Raw genomic sequence first — 14910 nt, 5'->3', positions numbered from 1 at the left:
TGTTTTTTTTATGCTTTTTCCTTTTCATTTGTTGACATGACTATGCTGGTAACAATTTCAAAAGGCTCTGTTTGTGCATTTCAATCAATTCTGCACTTACGCAGTGTGACAACATGTAAGCATGTAACAAGACAGAGAAAAAGTGACTGATGGACTTTTGTGTATAAATCTGGCAATTATTAGGTTTAATTCAGTCTTGTATTTATTTAGTCTTTCACTGAAGGGACAGAAAACAGAATATTCAACAAGGTACATTGCTTATTTGGATTCAATTTGGGGGGGATAAGCTGTGATTTTTTTACATATAAATTCTCAGGTATGAGGAGGCCCTTTGTTTTGAAGATTCGGTTACAAAAGAGAGGTTAAGAGTTGCTAAATATATACCAATCAATTCCCTCGTATTTTGCATGAGGTTTTTGGGAGGTGGTTCTATAATAAATAGATTTGAGAAGTGAAATCTGTTTCCACCAATACTGCTGCTTGGATATGCAAGGAAGATGAGAATATAGTCACGTTCATATCTTCAAACTGGCAGTTTCCAAAGAGTAAGTACTCAGAGGTCTGAATAGATGAAAAACTTGCATTTTGTATCATATATTCATGTGTATAACTCACCTCAGTGATGTTATCTGATGCACGTTGCACTGAAGTCAGTTACTGTTCATGTATACATTCCTCTTTTTTCACATTATGGATGCAATATGTGCATGTACCAAGTTTTAGAGTACAGGTAGGAATGACATAGAATATAATGGTAACATACTGCTAAGATTATGAAGACAAGAAGGCTGAGTGAATCTAACCTGACTCCTCATGTAATGCTGCCTTTACATGCCTACAATAGTTTGCCAGAAAATATCTCGTTTAGAGTTTTTCCATAGTTGTGTTAATCAGCAGTCCTTAGCCATGATGAACCAACCTGGTTTCTCCTGAGCTCAGGGAATAGGGTGGGAAATAAATTTTAAAAACCACCTCCTTATAGGCTAATTTTTGCTCCCCAGGAATATGCTCCCTGTAGTCTGTGCAAGTGAACACCTTGCCTTCAGACTTCTTGCCATTTTGTTCTCATTTGGTTCAGCACTCCAGTAGCAGGCCTCTTCCATTTTACTCACTGCCACGTTTTCTTTCACCCCCTGCACTGATGTTCCAGTCTTTGTTCCTCTAATAATTTTGCTTCTGCTTCTAACTTTCAGCTGTAATTCTGTTTCCTTTCCCTCTGTCCTTTGTGTCCATCCAGTGCTTCTACCCCAGCCTTAGTTTTGTACATCAAAGGAAAAAAGTTGACATCTCTGTTACTTTAAATACTCTGTATATTTGGCCATTGTGGCTCCCTTTTTCAGCAATGTAGCTTGGTCATTGCTTTCTTGCACTCATTTCTAATTCCCTTCTTGTAGTGACTTTCCTTGCATTTGGCGATAATCATTTGAGGACCCACCCCTGCAGAGAAGCTTGGACTAATTGCCTTCCTGGGAACTCTTTGTCCTGCAGACTGGGAGGGTAGATGGCTCCATCGTGCCCACCTGCATGCCTCATTCCTATGCCTGCTGTCCCAAGCACTTTCACACCTCACACCTGTTCTTCATCAGTGCCCATTGTTTCTCCCTCGCTAAGACAGAACCCACCCTAGCACAGTCCCACCAAGCTAAACCCCTTCCCCAAGCTCTCCTGCAGTTCCTGTTCTATGCTTTTCTGTGTCAGTCTTTTCTGATCAGTGTTTTGAGGGTAAGTCCTTTGCTCAGCTTAGTTTGTATTTCTTTCTCTCTCTGTGCTACTGTGGAGGGAAGGCCTGTTCAGCAGCAGAAGCCAAAAAAATTCCATTCCCTTAGCTTATTAGAAGCTGGGCATAGCTAAAAATATTCAAAATTTCCTCAAGAAGATGCTTGAAATGTGCAGTAACATGCGACATGAAAAAATTACTTTTCTTGTGACAACAGTTAACTTGTTTCCCAAGGAGTACAGAGCACTCCTGTCAGAGATCTGCATCAGTACTAGAAGGAGCACTACACATACCCCACACCCTGGCTGTGTCTGTGCTTCAGTGGCAGAAGAGCATCCCAAAACCTCCTTGGGTGAGGGAACAGGGTCAGCCACTAGAAGGCAACATGGTCCCACAAACAGCCACTATAGTTTCCTCAGAGCAAGGGACGCTGAAGCCTGCACTTCTGCTCAGGGTGATCGCTTTCATCACTCGTATCTGTAATCAGAGGGGATCTATTAAAAATGTGGTATTTGCTTCAGCAGAGATTGTGGCACCATTCATGAGGCAGAGGTAAGAAGTTGTCTCTGCTGGCATGCAAATGTCTCAGCATTGTGCTAAAACAGCATTTATGTTATTAGTCAGAGCTGTATTAGCAAACTGGGCTGAGGGCAATTTATTGGAAAAGAGTTCAATGCAAATAGCAGTCTGTTGATAATCACTACTGGTTTTGTAGACCTGACGTTCCTTATGGCTGTGTGAGGGGGATTTGCTCTGCCAGCCTGCTCCTGTGGACAATTAGCAAGAAATGCTTCTTTTTATCAAGAACTTAATGCTGCCAAAGTACAGTAAATAAATCAATATATCAGGGTGAATCAATGACTGCAAAATAGACACAGTGCTCCTGTTTCACCTTTTCCCTTTCTTCTCTCTTGCAGCTGAAGGATTCTACAGATGTTCTTCTCTTTGTTTGTGTGTTAAAATTTGCATAAAGCTTCTCTAAGTATTTTCTGTCTTTTAATTCTCAAGGAAATGTTGAAATGGAGAAAATCTGCTCTGTGGATCAAAAGAATGGAGCCCAATTAGCAGAGCTCTCCATGTTGCTCCAAAGTAAGTATCATACATCTCTTAAATGGACCATCTTGATCTTCTGTAACCTGTTTTTTGTTCATTTGTTTGATTTGTTTCTCTTGTTTTTCCTTGCAGTCACCTTGAATTCCACTCTCTTAACTGTAACTATTTCATTTCTTACACTGTCCTTTGTCTTATGTGTGAATAATAATGCCTTTTGCATCTATTCCTTTTTCTTTCTCATGTTTCATGTTCAGGCAGCTGCTGCTGGCTGAGGGCTCACAGGAGAAACCACGACATTCTAATTCCAAGCAAGCAGGAAGGGTCAGAGAGCAGAGGAGATGTGCCCTGGCAGCAGGTGAGTGGCCCCTCTCCCCAGCACTCTTTGCACTTTCCATCAGTTTGTGGATTTGACAAGAACATCTATTGTAGAATTTAATAGGGCACCTATATTTAATTAAACCTGATAGAAAGGGGAAAGAAAAAATAATTACTTATGGCTTTGAGAGTAGGACCTCACTTGTTAGAAGTCAGGGCACTGAGTCCCAGTGTCTTTGCTGACAGTACCTAATACACAGCTACCTTTTGCACAGCTCCAGTGTCCATCATGTACCAGTCTTCGGCTCCTCATAAAGTGAGTCACAGCTCTCCTGAGCTAAATCAAAGTGCTCTACAAGAAAGTGGATGTTGTGCCGTAAGCATTTTTTTCTCATTACCATTGTGCCTGCATGTCTGTGGGGTGCGTGTGCGTGTGACAAGAGCCATCTGTAAATCAGAAATCTGCCTGTGGACGTCTCCACATCTCCTGGCCCAGCAGCACAGGGCAAGCCTGCCCAGCCAGGGGACAGCCTGCTGCCAGGAGGGCTGGGCTACCTGCACAGTTGGGTTTTTGCTCCAGCAGGTGTAGAACCTGTTGTTTATTTAACAAGGCTGACAGCAGCTGCTGCTCCCGCTCCAATACAATCAAAGGATGTGTTGTTTGGCAGGAGGTTGCCAGGTGCTGGCTGTCCTGTATGCTGTGACAAGCAGGGCAACATTTCATGCAAACACCTGCCAGAATCCCAGGCAAACCAGTACTAACAGGCTATTATGTACCTGCCATTAAGCCATTTGTAGGCTCAGCTGACAGCAACATGTGCGCACCAGCTATTGCAGAAAGCCCTCAGAGAGATAAGATATGGCTGCATTTCCCTGCCTCCAACAGATGCAGGGCCAGGATTTCTGAGTTAAAAAAAAACACACAAGTTTCTTCAGACCCCTAAACACACAGTGCTGAGTCCCTGAGTGGGTTTGCTCTTGCTGGCATCAGGAGAAAGACTTAAGACAGTCAACATGGGGCAGGTCCACAAACCGCTGCCTAATTTTTCAGTGCTGGATTGTGTTTCCTCTGGGAACCTGGATTAGGGATGGGCTTCCTGGCTTCCATGTATGTGGTGGGCAGGTGTGTAAGTTAGCCATTTAATAGATTTGCACATAGGATCTCTGCTCTTATAAGCGAGATTGGTACAATCAGAAGCATTAATCACAAAGGTTCCTCTGGAAGGAACAGATGCTACTAGAGAAAAATCATGTCTTTGAAATATTTTACGATGATTCATACACTTCTGAGAGTGTGTGATGACTGGTGTTCTCATTTGGTGTATGAGAACCAGATATGCTGCTGCATCTGCCCTCTGAGAGCATAACTTGAGGAAGGGGACTGTAACTTCTTTGAGGTGATTGACAGAATCACAGATGGCTGAGGTAGGCTCCTCTGTGTCCATCTGCCTAAGCAGGGACATCCAAAGAAGGACGCCCAGGCCCACATCCAGGCAGGAGAATCCTCTGGCTTGCAGTGATGCAACCAATATTAACAGCATTAATCACAGCAAATGAAGCTTTAACCTTAAGTATCATGCCTGTTTATTTTTCCTGATTGTTTACATATAAATGGGTGTTCTGCTGTATGAAGTTTAAGACTGTCATCAGGTTGCTGATCTAATTTTTGTTTGTTTTCAAAAGAAAAACATCTGGATCAAATTCTCGGTTCTGCACGTTGGCCAAACAATCCCAAGCAATGCTACAGACTCAGGTTGGAGTGGCTGGAAGAGTGTATGGGAGAAATGGACCCGAGAGTGCAGAGAATGGCCTAAAGTTATGCTAGGGGAGGTTCAGGTTAGATATCAGGAAAATTTTCTCTGAGTGTTTGGGTGCTGAAACAGGCTGCGCAGGGAGGTTGCCATTCTGGAGGTGATTGAGAAACATTTAGATGTTGTACTAAGGAACATGGTTTAGTGAGAAAATATTGGTGGTAGGTGGATGGTTGGACTAGATGAACCTGGAGGTCTTTTCCAACCTTGATGATTCTCTTCTTTGAAAAGAAGAAACCTTGCTCATAATGTTGTTGTGGTAGCAGTTGATAAACTGTTGGTCTTGGAGTAATAAATTCACCACCAGTACCAGCACCACAAAGTACACAGCACCACCCTGATTCTTGCAGACCCCACTCAGGCTCTTCTGTCTGCAGCAATGTGTGCACACTGTGACCCCTTTCTCACATTCAGGCAAATGGACAGTGTGCACATGCTTGTTCATGCAGCTATTTATGCATTTTGAACTGTTCAGTTGAACAGTAGATGTTCATAAACTTAAAAAATAAGGTTGTAGGTTAATTTTCCAGTGAGATAACCCCACTATTGTTTAACAGGGCCTTACCTGGACTTGCTTTCCACGTATGGAGAATGTTTGAAAGAACAGTTATCACAAATGCATCTTTCTTCCTTACTGAAAGTAAAACCTGCAGTCTCTTGCCCCCTGCAGTTTTTAGTGAATATTGTACATAAATTATTTCTTTCTTTCTTTAGAAAGGCTTTGCTCTGCACAGCAGCTGTCATCTTGGGATTTCTCCCTCCCCCCCCTCACAGAAATGTCACTCGAAGCCATTTGGCTCAATGTGAGTACAGATCCAAGTTGGCTGTGTTAATTCCATTATGCTTTGTGCACTCCTTAACATTCCCTTTCATCTGGTGAAGACACTGGTTAATATGCACCATTTGTGGTTAAGGTCACACCTACAGGACTACTGTAGGGTAATGCACGGATAAATGTGCACTTCAGAAAAACTGCCCTGCTGTTTGTCCGTGACATTCGGTTCTTGACAGTTAAAATAGCAACAACAGCCCTGCATTAATTTCACTCAAGTGATTCAAAAAGTTTCTTTTATTCTTAGTTTTAATCAAGAAAAGTCATGCTAACTATTCCCTTCTAACATCATCTCTCTGTTTGCTGTGGCAGGGAAATCTCCTCTTGCCAAAGGGGCAAGATTTCAACTGAAAGTCTAGGCACTATGTAGGTTAGAATGGACCAAAAGGAGCTGACCTACAAAAAGTCAGTAACTCAGTGGGATGGCAGGATTCTCTTGCTGGCAGCCCTTCCTCAGGGAAGAAATAACTCTGTCACATTAGTAACTTTTAGGAATGCTATGAATTGTGAATTTTTTTTTAACAAAGTTCAAAGTAATAATCTGAAATAGAGCCACTAGCTGAGTTCCTGTGTAAAGGCCAAGAAAATACAGTTGCTGCATGAGATAAAAGACAAAACTAATATGAGTAACAGGACAGAGAAACCTCAGAAGTAGATTATGTATCAAAGAACAGAACAACAGAGGTCAATAAGGAAGAAGATTAAAGTAGAACAGGAGAAGTAATCAGAGGAGGTCTCGAGTGAGAGCTGTTGGAGGGTGAACTACAGAGAGGAGGAAGCCTCTGAGTCGTTAAATACACCTCAAAGTATAGTTGTGCCTTTACTGATGATCAAAACCACACCCACTGAAGTAAATACAACAACAGATGCAGAACTGAACCTAGAAAGACCCTCAGCAGCATCACACTGGACATGGCACATGTCAACTGCTGAGGCTCTGTTGGTCACAAAGAAGAGCTGGCAAAATGTTACCAACACAAAGTACATTACTCAGCAGTGCATAGCTTCTGAGAATTCCTCTTTCTCGGAATACTGTTAACCAGAGGACCTGGAGCCAGCCACAGTATGCGGGGACTCCTGTGAGGAGGTGAGAAGGTACACGGAGTAGCCCATTGCAAGTGTTGGTGTGCAATAGCTAGTAAGTGTCTTGTGGAGAAAAGCCTCAAATGAATGGGAAGAGTGTAGGCTTATTAGCAATCAAAGTGGAAGATGATATGCCTGCACTAATGTTGGGATTATGATTCCTAATATCCACTCTTTGGTCTCCATAAACACTCAGCAAGCATCAATTAATGAAAATTTCATCAATGGATGAAAAATTTTCCTCATGGAGGAATTTAAATACCTTCCTTTCATCCGCACTTCCATGTCGGTCACCGTTTTGTCAGACTGCCTCTCTGCTGCCATCTGTCGCACAGCAACAACACGGAATGGAGTACGGGGAAGTTCAACCTGTACTGCTGTTCCAACAACATCCACCTCTGACACTGGGGGCCAATGTAATAAAATAAAATAGGAAGCATTGTTTTTGGAGCAGGCTTTGTATGTATGTAATTATTTAGCAATACAATCCTATGACTTGTGAAGGCTGGAGTGCTGGGACGTGGGAGCATTGCTTTCCACTGGAAAATGAGCTTCAGTCTTGAAATGGAACAAGGGAGTGGAGTGGCGTTATGAAGACTTACTTCTCCTTGATGATGGCTAGCCCAAGGAGAGCAAGTGAATTCTTGGGAATGAGCACACTACTGGGCTGCAAGATGGAAAGACCTCCACTAAACTCAAAGAGGGTAGATAGTAACTGATAAATAATTGTATATTCTTGATTGTAGAAGAATTGTGCACTCAGAATTTATTCAAGTCCCTTTTTGTTTGTTTGTTTTCATAGAATCATAGAATGGTTTGAGTTGGAATGGACTTTTAAGATCACCTAGTTCCACCCCCTTGCTATAGGCAGGGTCATCTCCCTCCAGACCAGGTTGCTCAAAGCCTGGCCTTGAATACTTCCAGAAATGGGTCATTCACAACCTCTGGGCAACTTTTTCCAGTGTCTCACCACCCTCAAAATAAAGAATTTCTTTATAATATCTATCCTAATATCTAGTTTAAATCTACCTCTTCCAGTTTAAAACAGTTTCCCCTTGTCCTGTTGCTACATGCCTTTATAAGAAGTCCCTCTCCAGTATTCCTGTAGGCCCCTTTCAGGTACTGGAAGGCCACTATGAGGTCCCCATGGAGCCTTCTCTTCTCCAGGCAGAAAAGCCTCAGCATTTTCAGTCTGTCCTCAAAGAGGAGCTGCTCCAGCCCTCTGATCATCTCTGTGGCCCTCCTCTGGACTCACTCCGACAGCTAAATGTCTTTCTTGTGTTGGAGGCTTCAAAACTGGATGCAGCACCTCGGATCAGAGTGTTTTGATCTTGCAGCACCACTGAGTGCAGAATGGGGTTACTTTCTGCCTCTGAAAAGAAATAAGGTTGTTGAGCAGAAAGAATATGGTCTCGATCAGCACTGGACAGTTCCTCCATGAATCACTCAATTTCCCACTTTACTAGTGACTTGGTTCAAATGGTGATCTGATGACCAACTTCTCATATCAACCTTCCTTTAAATCCCCCTCCTCCTTGTCAGTTACACTGTCATCTGTTTTATCTCCTCTGTTGTCCCTATCTCAGGTCTCACCAATGAAACCGTGTCTTCTTCAAAATAGCAAGAAGGGATTGAAAAAGCAAGGTGTTTGAAGAAGGAAAATGCAAATTAGATTAAAAAGATTAAATGGAAGAAGGAGTGTCATATTGATTGTCTTAAGTGTACTGTTCTCATTTAATGAAATTAATGGTACATTCCCATAATTAATTCCTTTTACTTACAGTTACATCAATTAGCATGTAACACAGATAAAAGAAAGAGGCAATGGTTGGTATTTTGCCTTCAGCAGCCAGCAGTGAAGTTTGTTAAATCAAATGGTATATGTGCTGCAAATCATGTCTCTCTTTGAAAAATTGTGCCTGCCATTAAGGAGCTAGCAAAATAAAATGAGCCAGAAGTTTCAGGTAGAGGGGAAGTGCTTCAAATGTACATTTTATGCTGTGAAAGAGATCCACAGTGCTGTGACCAAAATCCCATTAAATGGAACCCTTTCTATTTAAATCTTTCCATGACATGTTTCTGGTATTACAGTACAGAGAATCACATAACTGTCAGGCTTAGAGACTGCTCTTTTCTTCCTTGAGTAGCTCTGCGGACTCAGACTGTCAATTCCAGTCCAGGATCGCAGGCGAAGTACTTACACTTCTGGGCTGATCAACACCTTCCCTTGAACTGCTTCATCTTGCACAGCTCACCCAACAAGGAATTAGTGAGGTGAGGAAACCAAAACCTCTCACAGGAAGCTGCCACACTGTTGTCCCTTCCAATCAGCACTTCTATACATGCCTCATGGGATGGACTGCAGCATGGTGCTGCCCTTCTCCTTGGCCATGTTAGCCAGGTCAGTAGCAAGTGAACAAGCATAACTCAGATGAGGAGCTGCTGGCTGCTGCTCTTGTAATGCCCCTCTGGGTGTTTTAGGCATGCTGTGGCTCCTGATGTGCACAAACAATAGTTTCTCACCATGCAGAGTCGCAAACTGCAGTGAGTTACAATTAAAGTCAGTGTTCACCCGCTATTACCATTCGACATTATCTGAAATGCCACACTTTTAGCTTTCTTTCCAGGGCTGATCTCAGCATCTTGGATACACTTAATGCTGATTCGCATTAAATGCTTGCTGTTAAATGCTTTTAATAGTCCTAAGTGCTGTGTGTGCTGAACAGAGAGTGCAGGACTTGGTTCAGAGGAACAGAGAAACAGGTGTTTAACTAAATCTTAAAAGAACTGTCATCTTGAGCTCCAGGGTTATCGACAATGCTGAAAACAACAAAAAATAGAAGGAACTCAAAATGGTAAACTAATGTCTATGAGTCTTACTTTGTCTACTGAGATTACAAAATAATTTTTTACATTCTGTTTAGGAACGGCCACTTTTTATCTTAATTCAAGTGCTTCCGTGTAGTCTTCACTTCTACAGTGTAGATCTATAGCATTATTATCCTATTAACCTAGTTTATAAAATACATAGGAAACTCATTACATGTGGGATTCCTCCTAGAAAGAGCTCATCTGAACAGTGGTAGCCAGTAGCTCAACCAGAGCTCTCGTTTTAATTAGAAAAAAATACATATTGGTGTGTTTTCTTCAATTTCTCATGTCTTGTATTTAGATATTGAACTTTTGCTGTGGTTTGGCTGCTCTAACCTTGGTTTTCTCTCTTCATCTCAGAATGTAAGCAACACTGCAGGAGGAAGTACCTTGGAGGTAATCATTCAGTGTCTAGATAAAGAGTTCTGAATTGCTTCCAGCATCTTACAGTGGGCATAACCATTACAGGCTAAATTGGTGTCCTCCTCAAAGGTCTCAAATAGGATCCCAAGACCCAAAGCAGGTGCTGGATCCTTGGAAGGCAGTTGATTTTCCAGGTAGGTCTTTAGGCATATTGATTGGATTAAGGAATTAATATTCAGCTGTTCTGTGTGTAAATGTTACTCTAGCATCCTCCTTTAGTGCTTGCTCTGTGAGAGTTAAATCCAACTAAGCCCTCCCCAGACCCATGAACCAAAATAAGTTCAGAGAAACGAGTCACTGTCTCTGGAGGTGTTCAAGAAACATTTAGATGTTGTACTAAGGAATGTGGTTTAGTGGGAAAATACTGGTGGTAGGTGAGCAGTTGGACTGAATGATCTTGGAGGCCTTTTCCAACCTTGGTGATTCTATGATTCTGTAAGATTATGAGAAACAATGTATTGAAAGGGAAGAGCACGTTAAGGTGTGGTAACTGAGCCTGTACTTTGTTGCAAATATTTTTAAATCATTTTCCTGGCTTACGTTACTGTTTATCAGAGTTCCCTTTATATAAGTAGGGACTTGCTACCTCTTGCTGCCTCCAGCCTGTCTGCTCAGTCCTGCAGCACAGCCATTATGCTGAATTTATGGCACAACAGTAATTACTGTGCCAAACCCTACCAGATGTTGTAAAAGAAAAAAAAAAAAAAGGAAAAATACCCAAGCCTGAGAAACAAAACCACTGAGTTGTGCCTAACAATGCAGAATGAGGTGGCAGAGCAAGAAAAGCTTTATTCATGCTGTAATATTGCCGGAGCTGGTAGAGATATTGGGGTGAATGGCAGCGTAAGCAGCAGGTTGATCAACATCTCCTCCAAGTCTGCAGCCTTGTGAGAGCCCTTCTTGAGCGCACCGAGCTGTGCAGCATCAGGCACACCATGAGCCCGGCGCTCCCTCAGAGAGAACAAAGCTGGTCTCCTGCTGCTGCTTAATGCCGGAACTTTTATTAGCAGCAAGTGACAGCAGTTTAGCCTCCCATCCTTTTTTTAGATGATTACATTCTTAAGCCGATTGACTGTGTTGACTAAAGGCAGCTGTTGATCCATACTCTTTCCTCTTGCACACACAATGGCACATAAAGAAAAGGAACACCAGATTTTGTGTGTTCAGGATAAGCTTCAGATTTGGATTGCCTGAGCAGAGGTGAAAAATTGGTTGCTGTCTCTCAAGAGACACAGGCCTGGCCAGAGCAGGGGGCTGGGAGCTGGGCCTCCTGGAGGCCCTTTCCCTGCCTAGAGCCACAGGATGGGGACAAGGAGAGCAGCTACTGGATGGATCTGGAAGTCCCCACCTTAATGCAGGGAAAACACTGTCAAGGAGAGGGAGGAGCAGTGAATGTAACACGAGTACAGCCTGCAGCCTTTATGTAGAGCTAAATGTGGATGTGTAAATGAAGCTTATTTATTTAGTTAGTTTTGGTAGTGACTGTCAATATGAAGATCTATACCCATGCCCTAAGCACCAGTAGGTGCTTTGTTCAGAGGACATCTGAGACATCCATAGTGACAGCCTATTTTTTGACTCAGACTGTCTAACATAGGGATGTGATACAGGGATGCACTGCTGGCATATGGACATATGGATGGTTCACCAAAGACTTGCTGCCCTGATTGTGCAGCAGTCCTCTGAGCCTTTGAACACTACAACTCCAGGGCATGACACTGGGAGTCTCCCCGCAGCCACAAAAGAGCTGAAAATCTGCTCTGCAGTTCAAAAAAAAAGACAGGAATCTTCTAGAAGTCCAGTTGAGGGCCACAGAGATGATGCATCACCCTTATGAGGAAAAACTGAGAAACCTGAGACTGTTGAGCCTGGGGAAAAGAAGACTGAGGGGGGATCTGATAAACATTTAGAATTATCTAAAGGGAGGTAGGAGGCAATTGGATGAGGCCAGGCTCTTCTCAGTACTGCATAGCAATAGAACAAGGAATAATGGCCTAAAACTTGAACATAAGAAGTACCATAAAAACACATGAAAGAACTTCTTTATAGTAAGGATGACGGAGCACTAGAACAGGTCACCCAGAGAGGTTGTGGAGTCTCCTTCTATGGAGACAGTCAAGACCTGTCTGGATGCCTACCTGTGTGACCTATTGTAGGGACCTACTTCAGCAGGGGGGTTGGACTTGATGATCTTCAGAGGCCCCTTGCAATCCCTGTGATTCTGTGATTCTTGGAGAGGAGCTCCTTTTCGAGCAACGTATGTGTGTGACTAGGTGAGCACGTAACCTTACTCAGGAGAAAAGATGATAGTGGAAATGACTTGCAGCCATAATTACCCAATTAAGCTTCTTTTTTTTTTTTTCAAGGAAAAACATGTCTTCTCTGGTATACATTAATGGAAAAAGACTCTTGCTGCAAGGATCTAGTAGACAAATTTTCTAGCTCAGCATCTGCTGGGTGTAATGCATGGCAAATACATCAATTAAAGATGTCATGGGAGCCTGAACTAACAAGAAGGATCCTGATCCTGTCTTATCTCAGGTGAGAGGCAATTTTTGGATGAAAGTAACATCCCAAAGCAAATAATAATGAAAAAAAAAGCTTTATTTTCTTTTTTTTCTCTTGTCCCCTGCAATCTCCAGTAAAAAGGGAACTAAAAACACAACTTAGATCTGCACTTTCTTTCCTGAAAAAACCATTGTGTATCATCTGCTCAAAAACCTCTCTAGCTAACATGAAAACAAATGCTGAAAAACTGCTGTAGGTGAAATCCAACTGAAAGCAGCCAAAGTGTGATCACAGGTTTTAAATGGGTGGTTGTGTGGTAAAAAAATATTTTGACATTTCAAATTGGAGTTCTCAAAAATGGCTAAAGCAAAAGTACTTTTCTAGGTGGGAAGCTGTGCTATTGAGTTACTGCTTTGGAAACTACACTAGGAAAATGTCCCTTTTATTACACTCCTTACTGCTAGGAGAAAGATAACATAACAAAGAACAAATGGTGACATCCTTGCTACCCTTTTCTCCATGTACCTACACCTGAGCTCCCATTCACATCTGACATAAGATGATTTATGCAGCTAAAGTACTGGCCAGACATACTCCTAGTAAACTGCTGGAAAAGCTGCTTGATTCTGCCTTGTGCAGTGTGAAAATGGATTTATGCACAGTGGAGGGACTTAACAGGGATGACGATTTGATAACTGACATTGCTACAGTAATTTAATAAGAGGAGAAAACCTAGACCAGATCTCAAAAGCTTGAATAGACACAGATAATAGCTCACTGGTAAACCATATCCTGAGGAATGAAACTGCTGCCAGAGTGCTGTCAAATACAGAAATTCTATTCAGTAATGAAACAAGACACATCAGCGAAGCAGATGGTTTTCAAGGTAGTAACAGAAATAGGAGTGTTGGTTTGAGTTAGCATGAAATGGTTTAAAGGATCAAAGCCCAATGGAGGTAGCACTAAGAAATTGAAAGATTCTTTATTTTTGTGAATATGCTAATAATTCACTTTAGAAATATTTTGGAAAATTCAGCATCCATTGATGAAGTAGTGAGGTAAAATATGGCATTTGAAGTTAACACTGCCTGTATGTTGTTCGTGCAAGTCTGCTTCCTTGTTTGTGTGGGTATTTTTGCCCCAACAAAAGACAGGTGATATGCAGTGAGCAGGTCTGTAAGGCAAAACAAACCAGATGATGACAACCCTACAAAAAGGTTTAAAGCTCAGTTCTAACACTTGTCTTCACAGCACCTTTAGTTCATCTCTGTTGTCTTCAGAGTTGCTCATCAGTTTTTATTCTCCCTCAATTAAAAAGAAAGTCAAGTTTTCCTGTGTTTGTTTGGAATGTGTCTGTTCAAGCTGCTTCTCAGTGATGACCTATTGCTTTCCAAAACCTTGGGGTAAACCAGCAGCTATGCTTTTTAAGCAGGAATTGCTTCTTTTATATGATTATTGATTATGGAAAAATAGAAATGAAACATAGCTTCAATTGCAGTTAAAACTCGAAGAAAAAAAAGTCTGGTAGGGACTGCAAGGCACAGAGGCTGAGTGTGAAAGTCTTGCCTGATGCACATTTATCTGAGGCACACCTGCCTCTTTGAAAACACTAGTATCAGATCCACCACGTTTCCTTTCCCCCACCCTATTTCTAAGTCGCAGTAATAGTGTTCCCCACATGACTGCCTGTACATCAATCACCACTTCAATGAGAGACAAAAAATCTCATTTTAAACAGAAGCATCTATTTCATCATTCAGAAAGAGCTGTATCTGTTTATTTTGGTTATCTCTACCAGTAGATGTCATGATACAGCAACCTGTGAAAATTCAGTGTCATGGGAGATAAAGTGGTTAAAAAAAACTCAACAGCTGTGGAATTTCATTTAAATTGCTGCAAGTCAGTGGTTAAAATGGTTGTTATTTTTGTTAGATGCTACCACCCAGGCATTACACTCCTTGTTTTGGGTACACTACAGGTTAAAACCACTGTCAGTACCCCAAAGTTGTGCAATATACCCATTTCCCTTGTTCTAGAAGCTGCGCCTATCATTCAATGGGGCACACTAATGGTGGGGTGGGTAACTTAAGAGTATCTTCCTCAAAAGAATTCCATGATAACCTCTCCTTTGAAGAAAGGGATTCAGGGCAAATGACACACACAGATTTGTTACATCCATCAGTCTGCTTGGATGTTCTTGTCGCACATTAAAACACACTTACAGCCATGTCTGTTGTTGTGATTACCCTGATTTTATCCTTCCAGCAAAATAAAGAAATAAATGAAATCACCTGTTT

Source organism: Cyrtonyx montezumae, unplaced genomic scaffold (genome assembly GCF_038088225.1).
Source record: "Cyrtonyx montezumae isolate F1298 unplaced genomic scaffold, pur_monq_1.0 scaffold_8, whole genome shotgun sequence".
NCBI classification, from domain to species: domain Eukaryota; kingdom Metazoa; phylum Chordata; class Aves; order Galliformes; family Odontophoridae; genus Cyrtonyx; species Cyrtonyx montezumae.
Note: the sequence above shows the minus strand (reverse complement) of the source record.